We start from the raw sequence: 12,384 nt of genomic DNA, 5'->3' as shown, positions 1-12,384 counted from the left end.
TGGCTTCTCTCGAGATACGCAAGTGAAAAGCACAAACTTTACCGATGAAAAATTTTTCACGCTTGCACTTGGTTACAAGGCACGAACTACCCAAGCCTGGCTTGAAACTATTGTTCCGGACTTTATATGAGCTGCAGCCTGACCCCCAGACCTCAACCCTTTAGGCTTTAAATTATGGTCACTTTTAGAGGACATAACCTGCTTTAACCGACACGGTGACATTGAGCCTCTTAAAAAATCTTTAGAGAAGGCAGTTGCGAAATTCTTGGAAACAGTGCGTAAATCCAGAGATTCGTGGCCAAACAGATTAAAGGACAAAGGTGGCCATTTCGAATCGAATATTTATTTATTTTTCGCTAAGACTTTAATAATAATAAGATTACAATACTTCATTAAATAAAATGCATTTTCATTTGTCACGCTGGAGTAGGTAGTAAGATATAGAAACTTGTAATTACGTGGTACTGAAATTGAAATCCCTATTGAATTCACAGAGTAATCATGCTTCATATAGTTAAATTATTATATAATTCGTGTTTTAGTTAAATAATTATACTGAGATGAATTACTGCATTATGCAATTATGCGCTGTATTGCGCATGATCGCGTGTATCACGAAGAGGTGAGACATAGATAAAACATCATACTTATCTACTAATTAAAAATGTGATTTGATTTTGCCAATTTGGAGTCCTAAGTTTGGGTATTCAAATCCCGGCCGTGAATTTTTGAAGAAACCGGCTTGTCTTAGATTCAAAAGATTACATGGCGTTTTGATTGTATGTTTGCAATGAAACTACACAATTTAGGCCGTCAAATATTCGCGTTTAAGGTATGCCAGTAGATACTAAGATAGATATTATGAGATCATAATATTTTCTTTCACCACACAAGCGAGTTTTAAACGATCTGTAAATTCGATAAGTGATCCACCGCCAGGGATGAAACCTGCGACTCCTAAATGAGAGTCGTTTAAACCGCTAAGCCAACACTCATATACAAATTAATCTTTGAGCAATTAAACAACACTTTTAGGATGAAATAATTGTATTGACCTAACCTTGTCAAGTTTATAACATGCTGCAATCATGCAATCAGTACATTAGTGAATATTTGTGGTTTATCAATTATAGTTGGAATATGATTTGGAAATTGCAAATTTGATTGGTATGTAACACTTGTTTGACTTGAATTTTCATCATGGAAACCGGCATGTCTTGGTAATAGTCGAGCTTAAGCGCGAACTATAACCGTATGTCAAAATCATTGTTTACTAAGGATGATTACTGGCTGAATTCATAAGGATTGCAATATTTATAATTTGATACAAATGCTTTCTTGTTTTGTTTATATGTAATATTTATTAGTCGGAGAATAGAAAATTAGGAAATAAACATGATTTTTCATGGTGCTGTACGAATGCTAAGAATACAGTGGACTGCGAAACGCACCAATACATTGATCTTGACCCATCTCCGCATACGGACTCGCCTGTATGCTATATGCCGACAAGAAATTGTATCGTATTTCGGCCATACAATGCACAGAGGCGATGGGAACTTCAAATGGGATGGGAAAAATCATGTAAAACTATGGTGTGTTCGTGAAGTGTATTGTAGTAGTGAAGAAACGAGACTTAGCGCGTACTATGACTCCCGTATGTCAAAATCCAAGACGGTTTTGACGTACGGGAGTCAAGTCTCGTTTCTGAATCTTAGCAATTGAGTACGAGCACGGATCATACAAGTCGAACATTAGTCAACCATTACGAAAGCGAACTTGTCAAAATGTCCGCGCTGCCTTGGTGACGATTTTAACTTGAAATATCTAAATTTTGCTGCATTATAATTAAAAGCATATAATTATAATGATCATAACGTTATTGTGGTACTTTGAACATTAAAAACCCATTAAATATAGTTACGGAATTGGAAAGTTGCAAAATAAAAGATTTTCGTATAGCGGTGAATGTTGAACATGTTACATAAGAAATGTTTTACATAAAATTAATTGAGACATAATGAGAAAAGAAAAAGACCTAGACCATAGAATCCCTATTGGAAGAATAAATTCATGATACCTTTATCAGTAAGTTTCAGTTAGTTATAGACAGTAATAAACAGCGTGTCAAAAGGAGAATGAGTTCTTTAGTTAAATTGGCGCCGTTTGACTGGTGAATACGGGTAATCGTTTATATTTAAAATTTAAGTCTTTTTTGTCTTCTACTGTCTACTTTCTTTTCAATGGGTTTAATGTTACATCAGACGATTTATTCCAAGTATACTAAATGATGGAAATGTGGAGAGATTTTATTTATACTGATCATTTGGATTCAGAAGGATATCGAATAGTGAATTCTTAAAAGGTAATCCATCTGGCAATGTGAGTGTTCAGCGGCGGTATCGCTTAAGATCAGGTGAGCCTCCGGACCTTTATGACCAGTCAAATTTAGGGTGAACGGCGTGTTGTTAAAAGGAAACGTAACTTAAGGGAGTGGTTATTGCGACTAGGGAAGAATTGTTGCATCTGGCACAGGAAGACATGCATCACGAGCCTAATGGCCTCTCCAGTAGTGGAGAGGGACCAAAATAATTATTTTCAATTCAGTTCAATGTCAAAACAACGTTTAGGATTTAATATGATATAATCGTAAACAAAATCAATTTTCAATCACGCACATAGTATCGTGATCATTATGAAGTATGCTTTGAGATTAATATCTATTATGTATGTATACAAATAATGTGTTTATATGCACACGATAAGGTTGGTAATTGCTTGATGTTTTGATTTATTTTTGCATATTAAATAGCCGTGATTGTTCTGCCTGCTTAATGAAGACCTTGAGTTCGTCACGTGGGTACAGGTGTGTGGAAAAGTTGTTCGAATTGTTGCTATAAGAAAGATTGCGGTCGGTCTATCACCTGGATAGCTAAGTAGAAACGCATATTTATTACCTATTTTCAGCAGGAGACTCACCTGATGTTAAGTTATAACACCTATGGACACTCACATTGCCAGCACGTCACGAATCTATGTGATTTATTGCGAAAGGAATCGAAAGAAAGCGATTTTTTTGTATGTTTACTATACGTAATTACATTTTTCCTTTACTTGACTGAGATTTGTAGTCTATAGAGAGATTTAGCATTAGGTACATGTTATGTTTCAATCTGTTTCGTTTCTCCTTCTTTGAAGCTTATTTTCGTATCTGCCAATAAACTAAAACTTTTTTATATATCTTGTATTTGAGATGTGTATCACGTTTACTTATTGAAACAATAAATATATACAATTTAATTGTATGTTTCATATATCTTCGTAGTATATTAAGTTATTCCGGTCGCTATATGAAATTTCTTAACCATGGCCACTGGGGCTTTCGGGCCAGTTGGTAGTGTCACTGGTAGCGGATGCTTCCTTTAGGTTGGAATAGCACACCATCCTTCTTACTGAAGTTGTTCATTTGTTCGAAGTCCTGATGAAATACTAAGTTTATTATAGATAGCACCGGAGACCAAAGAGCTGGTGCTGTCTTCACTCAACGAATTCATGGTAAACGCCAGCATAAACGCCACAGGGACCCAACTTTTTAAATTTGTTTTAATTTTTATGTACACATTTTTAATTTTTATGAATAATATTGTAAATACTGTATATTTTTATGTTGGAAATAACTTATTCGATTGTGTTTTTTTTATATTTTCACCAGATCAACTTAATATATAAAAACAATTTTGTACTTACCTGTACACAAGCATCTTATAATAGACATTACCTTATGCAACAGCTACTTATGATTTAAAATTACGTTCTTTTATAAAAAAATGCTAATTACCACGAATTAGTTTTAAGCCAGGATACAATAGATCGTTTCCAAGGTCCAAAACTTTTAAATCTTATCCTCAAGTTTCATCTTGATGTATAGAATACTGGCTATGGTACTTGTCACGGTGAAATGTCTATAAATCAAAATCTGTTAAGTATTTCAGTACTTTAAAAAAAAAGTTTACACGAAACGTATGTTGGAGACAGTTTTTCTGTCAACCAGGCGTCGAACAGATTTAATACTTATACATATCAAATTATAATTATAATACATCTTAACAACCAATCAGAAGGAAATCTACAAATTTATATATATTGGAAAACGAACCTGACACCCTAGGCGACACAGTCGTTATATGCCTATTGAACTTTACTTTGTACATAATGAAATACATGCTGAATGCGAAAGTAACTGGGTTATGGTTTTTCTTGCCTTTTATCATGAATAAAGGGTTTAAAATTGGTCTAAATTGGAAATTCGTCATTGTATTCTAAATCTTACAAAAGCTGCCAATGTAAATATACCACGATCGCCAGGCTCTCAACTTGATTGATAACTACTTGGATAACACAGCTTGTACTTTTACTTACCATTATTTGATTACTATATTATTTTATTGAGATATAAATAAAAAGTAAACAAATTAGTGGTGCTACCACCTCTTTAAGTCTGGGCCTCAGATTTTTGAAAATTTTTCATGATAATTTTTCAATCTAATAGGCAAATAGGTGAGCCTCCCGTGGCTGAAACACGCCGTTGACTTTTTGGATCGTTCGTTTGAGCAATTGTTAAATGCGCACACAGATATTACATATGTGCACGGAGCCGGGATCGAACCTACGACCTCAGGGATGAGAGTCGCACGCTGAAGCCACTAGGCTAACACTGCTCCAGCAATAATTAATTGTGATATTGATTCCGTCATGTTTGTTTACAAGTTGTAGTTCTCTTATTATCCCAGGAAGTACTTAGAAAAGATTAATGTATAACAGAACGTTTTCTGGTAATTTAATGAAATAACTTTATTGTATGATTTATAGTAAATATTTGGCCATCCATATGCTGTAAATAAATAAATTTCCGTAGCGCTTACATCGCGGAACAAAACCTCATGATTGGGATCGGGATTTCTGGCGGTAACTCTATTGGAAGTTACTCAGTGCCGTACCTATAGTCTCGTAGTGTCATGGACCTGTATTGCCAGTAAATAAAAATTAACCATTATAAGGGGAATAATTTCAAGTCATACAGGGTAACTTAATAATTTACTGAAATGTCTTGATAAAACAATGTATACCAGTATCTAGAAAATACAGTTCTAGGCTTAAATAAATGTGATTCAAACTTTGTACCTCAGCGAGTGAACACTCCGCTTACCATAGATATACACTCAATTTGAATATAAGGAAAACGTGTGTGGAAATCTTTTCAACACGTTCCGTACACGTGAATGATATTTAATAACTATTGATTGTGTCATAGCCTAGCTATAGGAGTTCTCAAACTGACATTTTCTTTTTGACGTTTAAGATATGACACATTAATTCTTTATGCCTACATGCCGAAATATTCCTCGTTGCGTCTTTACCTAACTACAAGACTTGACAAACTAACTATTTCTTTTTGAAGTTTGACACATTTGACGTTACTTATTTATGCCTATATGCCGAAATATTCCTCGTTGGAAGTTAAATTTATTTATATGTTATGGTAGTTTTTTGGTTAAGAGATTTAGAAATGGCTTTCATCCATCATCATTTATGGGTCAACTTCTATCTATATATAATCTGTGAGAACGTGTAGAGCCACGGTTGTGTCTCCAACGAAATTCTCTTTCTATCTTCTTCTTATCCGGTACACTCTTGACAGAGCGGTCGTGATCGCTATATTAGAAGGAGCAGATGTTATGCGCTTCACGACGTTGCGACTTCGTTGCCTATTAGAGGTTATCTCTTTCTATTTGCGCATTTATAACTTATTTGTATGAAGAAATCATCGCGAGACATGTTGTGGCACAGAATTAAAAGTGTGTGTTAATCAACTCTCATCCCAGAGGTAGTATGTTCGAGCCCCGGCTGTGTACCAATAGACTGTTCGTTTAAAACTCATTCGTACAGTGAAGCACAATGAGAAACGTCTTAGAATCTACGGAATCTAGGCACACACTTGCCTATAAGTAAAAACAAGAGATCTCGAAACAGATACAGAAATTTGAGCCTGTAAAGAGAACCACTGAAATTAAACTGTTTATACTAAAGCCGCGCAAAAATACCTAACGGAATATTGTTTTGTATTAAAAGAAACACGTAATTGATGCCTTTGATGCGATGTGCCTGGTAGAGCCATCGCCTCGGATAATTATCTCTTAGTTTATATTATGTAAGTCTGAAACCATTACAGACGAGGAAAAACTGTTTTTAATGTTTATACGAATATAAAGACTTTATTTAGATATAGCGTTTGCGGTTAAGATATTTAAGAGTCAGGTTGATTGTCTCTTTCTACTTACTTTAATTCCGTGTACCCTCTAGATACCGCAGATGTCCTATTTATTCCTCCTTTTTATGGGCGAATCGTGAATTTGTTGGACTCTGGGCTATTAGAGGGAATTCCCCCGTTATAGACACACGAAAACAGACGCCGAGCGAAAACAAGTGACGGGGAATTCCCCGTTGCCGTATCCCGCATCGCACATGGGTTGATTGATCTCAGGGATATTTTAGATACTTTTTTAATTAAAAATATTGGATATTGTTTTCAATGGGGATACAAGGGCCACAAGGGCCTCGGCTGTATCCCAAAAAGTCCTTAAATATCTGCCCCTTGCAGAACAACTTTTGGCCAAAACTCAGTTGTCCAGATTGAGCATTCTAATAAAGGAGTCATTCTAGGTCATTCATTGTTGCTCCCTTATTTAATTTTCCTTTAGTTATTTTTATCTCTTTGTATTTCTGTTTTGCCTACATTGTGTTTTACATTAAATAATTTATTTTATTTTTCTTGTACTAATATATCAGTGTGCCGAGCGTTGGCAACAAAATATAATAATAGTTTATATAGTGTACTGTGCCTTTGTGTTGAATGTTATAGTATAGGATTTGCTCTTTTCGAAAATGTAACAATAATTTGTTACTTTTTATATGATTAAATTCGATGTTTCTGAGTACCTATCTAAGATTATACACAAACTGACTATTACATATTAGGTCCATACATATGAAATTGGCATTTTGTATGGGAGGAACAAAAAGTCGAATATTTTTAAATATAATATATTTAATTAATCAAAGTATGAACCATTGTTTTCTATGCACTTTTGCCATCTCATAGGTAGTTCATTGATCCCTTTACTAAAAAAAACCAGTCGGACGGGAATCAATAAAATCTGTGAAGGGGATTTGGACTGCCCCATCAGAGTTAAATTTTTCCCTTGCAAGAAGTTGTCCAAATTTCGAAAAAAAATGGTAATCTGTTGGAGCAAGGCCTGGGGAGTACGGAGGATGTCTTAGACATTCCAATTGAAGCTCTTCTAATTTGGTAGCCGTCTGTTGTGCAGTGTGTGGTCTAGCGTTGTCGTGAAGTAGCAGTGGCGTGGAGTGATTAACCAGCCTAGGTTGTTTAGCCGCTAGCTTTTCCATCATGGTTTGCAATTGCTGACAATATACATCAGCCGTAATAGTCTGGCCAGATTTGAGAAAACTGCAATGAACAATACCGGCACTAGTCTACCAAACGCTTACAAGTAACTTTTTTGGGGTTAATTTTCGCTTGGGGCAGGATTTGGCGGGCTGGCCAGGATCCAACCATTGCGCTGAGCGCTTCCGATTATCGTAAAGAATCCATTTTTCATCACAGGTAATGATTCGGTTTAAAATACCTTCATTATTGTGCCGGTTCAGTAATGTAACGCAGCAGTCGACGCGGGTTTGCCGGTTTGCTTCAGTCAATTCGTGAGGTACCCACCTTTCAAGCTTTTTAATCTTCCCAATTTGCTTCAAGTAAATTAAAACAGTTTTATCACTAACACCGCAGCCTGCAGCTAACTCGGATGTGGTTTGCGATGGATCCGATTCCACAATAGCCTTCAACACTTCATTATCAACTTGGGTCTCAGGCCGTCCACGGGGCTTGTACTGCAGGTCGAAATTTCCAGAACGAAAACGTTGGAACCAAAAACGAACTGTGTTTTCTTTTGCAACATAACCGCAAAACACATCATTCACCCTTCGCGTCGTTTCCACAGCACTAGTGCCACGGCGGAACTCGTACTCGTAAATAATGCGAAACTTTAAGTTTTCCATTTTGTAAAATGAGTGACGCAAACAGAAAAAAAACAGAAGAAAAAACCAAATGAATGACGGTCATCGAAGCACAAATACATGAGTAAATAGCTGTACAAATTTGAATTTGAAACTCCTGACCAAAGAGGAGATATTTGAGGTCAAAGTGCCAGTACGACAAAACGCCAATTTCATATGTAAGGACCTAATATCTACATAAGCACGAACGCAGACAGATTTCTTCTGTCAAATACGTGATTCACAATTAATCCTAATAAACAGGAATGATCTAACAGCCTTATTGTTACCATGGTTACCGGTTACGCTGAGAAAACATTACCATGACAACTAACAGGTTCGAAAACTTCATCACCAAATGACAATGGTAGATTAATGAAATGTTTGTAAGTATAGGACAATTAAAATTATATTATTATTTTTATATCTTTAATATTGTTTTAAAGCGTGTATGCCTGGAAGACAATATAGATCACCTATCAACCTGGTATGTTCATTATATTTATTTATTACGTGGAAACGTGATAGAAAAATGGAAGCACAGATATGCAATACTAAGTTAACTACAGCTGCAATAACTAAGTTATTCATTCCAAATGATATTTAAGCCTTTTCGATAAGTAAACAAAACAAACGAGCTTGATTACTCAAATGTAATCGTATCTTTACAGTTTCAGGGTTAGAGTAAGTGCTGCCTGTCCTTGTAGCAATACAGCTGAAGAGACGGTGTTTCGTGTCCTGACCAATTGTCCAATGTATGGATACGACAGGTACACTGAACAAGCTTGGGAAAAGTAACAGAGACGAACATAAAGAAATAATGTCTAACAGTAGGTTAAGAGGCGTCTTTCTGTAACTTGCTGTAAATATTATACAAAAATTTGTTAAAATAAATAGGTGGTAGTGTTTAATCATCTGGGTTACTGGTTTACTTAAGTTGTACATGTACGTAAGTTATTTATTAACTACGACGACAACATAGTCGGGGAATGAAATGCATGTGACAACACAGCCTAACCAATATATAATCACACACGAAACAAAAAACAAACAAGAAGTTAATTAGGAAGAACAAACTAAAGAGTTACATAATTTAAAAAAATAACTAACTATAGACACTAGCAGGTATTAGTTTTTTGTCTTACTAGACTCACAAATGTATAATTATTAATACAATTCATTATTTTAACGTTTTGGAGTCCGTATATTCAGTATTTCATCTAGAACTGTCGTTGAAATTTGGAGGAGGCCATTGCCGACTGGCAAACAGATCTGCAGAAGTCAAGCAAGATCCAATTATTAGAATAGTTTTTTTTCATCCTTCTAATATCTAGTTTAATATAATGATCTATGTTTATGTGTGTCGATCTGAATAAAAGGCTATATTATTATTATCATTGAAATATGAAATGTATTTAAACTGTAGTTAAATTCACAAAAACTAGTTATTTACTGCACAGTTAATTCGATTAATTGCGTCAGTAAAGTCACATTAATTTGACCTCTACAGTAGATTTGCAAAACCTTGGATGGCCGCAAATTGTTAAAACAATTGTGTAATTCCTAAAAACAATGTACAACACTGAATAAAATGTTTACCAAAAAAATTTGTACTCAAGCGCATCATTGGCTTACGTTTAATACAACTGTCAATCGTCAATTGCCATCGGTTGTGGGTTTGAAACACGGATGTTCAGCTGTTGTATAACTCTTATGTGTTAATTGCTGTGTTAATAACTGGCTATTATTATTATTTTCTTTATTCCTACATAATTATGTATTTACAGTGTATATTCGCGGATCTTTGCGGGACTTTTCAATACAAAGAGTGCCCTCGTGAGTTGTGTGCGCGATATTGCGGGCTACTTGATTGTGAGGTGAAGTTGCATGGTTCGAGCTGGACATTATTAAGTTCTCATGCCATTTTTACACGTTTATATCCTATATTCTATATTCTATAACATCTTATCATCTTCATAAGTATCTGATTGTCCTTGTAACATGTGTGATGTTGAGATCAAAAAGTAAATGAAATATAATGAAAAAACTGTTATGATCGCGGTGAACATCGTCCAGGAAATAAAATGTCTCCAAAATTTCGATATCGAAATATATACAAGACCCAGATCGAGTTGTAGCAACTGGATTGTTGATAATGATTGAAAACAATTTTCTCTTAAATTCTCTCTGCATCTTTATGTCTTTACATTACTTAAGATTACGATCTAGCCTAACTTAATACTAATAAGTAAATTAAAACTTACCTAATTTACTAAAAATGATATTTAATATAAGAAAGTGTCCAATAACTTACAGTCTCCATCAACAGGAAGACACTTGTGTACAATTATTTTCACTTACCACTATTTAGCACTTAAAACTAACATACACACATATTTACTAGAAAAAGCTTCAAAATAATAATTTAACAAACATTATTTGACTCGTTACTAACCCGTCTACATTACTAAACCTTAGTTGTGAAGTTAACTGTTATTCTTTTAATATGATACAGTTATGAGATTCCAAAATACACGCATTGTTAATTCAACAAGTAAGTATTCCTGGAAACGAACTCAGTCTATAGTACTGCAGTCGGTTGGCCTACCCAATGACAAATCGAATCAATCCGTAATGCAGTAAACTAAAATTAAAGGATTGAGTTTCCGTTATCACGAACCGAGACGCAGAGAAGAAGTTTGCTACAATAACGTGTGCACACAGCGTATACGGGAATAATTTTAACAGAAATGATCAATTTGTCGGCGCCACGGTCGAATAAGGACGTCCATTTCAGTTAGACGGAAATGTGAAAAACCCTGAAAGCTTTTTGTGTTCTAAATTTAATTTTCAACTCTCTCGATGCGTATGTTGGGAATGTTTTGCTCCTGCTCTCGAAGTATCCCGTATTTCATACATTATTAGAACTTACGTATATGATAAGTACATAATAAATAATGAATTTTGTTCCTTTTGGAGTAGAGACTCTTGGGTCGTGGGGTTCAAGTGCACAGGCGCCAATTAAAGATTTAAGTTGGCGCCTGCTAGATAGTACCAGTGACCCCAGACCTGGTGCTTTCCTCGCCCAACGAATAAGAATCGTGATACAGTGAGGAAATGCTGCCACAGGGACCTAACTATTTTATTTATAAATTTTCGTTTTATTAATTTTGTATTATTTCTATTATTACTATTATATACTACTTTATAGTTAATATCCTCTTATTCCTTAAACAATATTTATATATTTTTTTCACAAATAAACCGAATTAAGCGTTATTTTTATATAGGTACATAGTAGCCTATCAGGCACGACGGTCAGGCAGATCTGTGGCCGAGAAGCTAGGGGAGTGTTAAATTTCCCCTAGCCCCCTTTAATTTCCTAAAAAGGGACTTTAATTGCTTAAGTTGGTCTGGTAGGCTTGGCGTCTCCCGTAAGAACCGACATCGATGCCGGAAATATCATCTTGATGTTGAAAAGATTTTAAACAAATGCCAGCTTTAAAAAAAAATCGCTGACCCGATAAACGTATTAAACGACAAGATAGTGGATGTTTTTTTTTCAAGGTATTTACTTTCATTATATAAACTTAATACTTGTTTCATATACGTCATGTTTTATTTATATACATTTTCAGTTGAAATCGTATTATAGATTAAAACAATTAGATAAGCAATTAAATTACGTAACCTATTAGACAATCATAACAATTATATTTATAAACATGAATGACGTGCAGTGATGCACCATCGTAAAAGATGTAAATCTTCTTTTAAATATTGTTTTTAAAGATTTGACATATACCGCGAGTCGTATTCAAAAATGCTTTGAAATAATGCTCGCATACATACTAAATTATTTCCCAACTATACAGAATGCGATATTTATGGCTGGAAATGCTAGTGCGTAACGGTTTTAATATGAAATCATGCAAATAAATCAATATAAAAAGATTTCGTGTCCTGATATTCGATAATGGACGTTATAACGATTGTATAATAAAGATTTAGGTACAAACAAATAGAAAAAGCACCGTTACTTATTTACTCGAAATTTGTATTACCAAGGAGTATTCATTCTTTATGCGCAACCTAATCTGTGAATTTCTTAACGTCAATTAATTATAGGTTATTTAAAAATGTATAAGAATAAAATAGAACTGTGCCCAAACAGTTGTGTTATAATTATCTTTTTTGCAACAATTCAGTTCTATCTTAAACAATAAGTAACAAGTATGGTCCTTTTTTTAAAATAAT

This window comes from Pieris brassicae, chromosome 8 (genome assembly GCF_905147105.1).
Source record: "Pieris brassicae chromosome 8, ilPieBrab1.1, whole genome shotgun sequence".
Taxonomy (NCBI): domain Eukaryota; kingdom Metazoa; phylum Arthropoda; class Insecta; order Lepidoptera; family Pieridae; genus Pieris; species Pieris brassicae.
The sequence above is the reverse complement of the archived record's forward strand: the minus strand, read 5'-3'. Positions refer to the sequence as shown.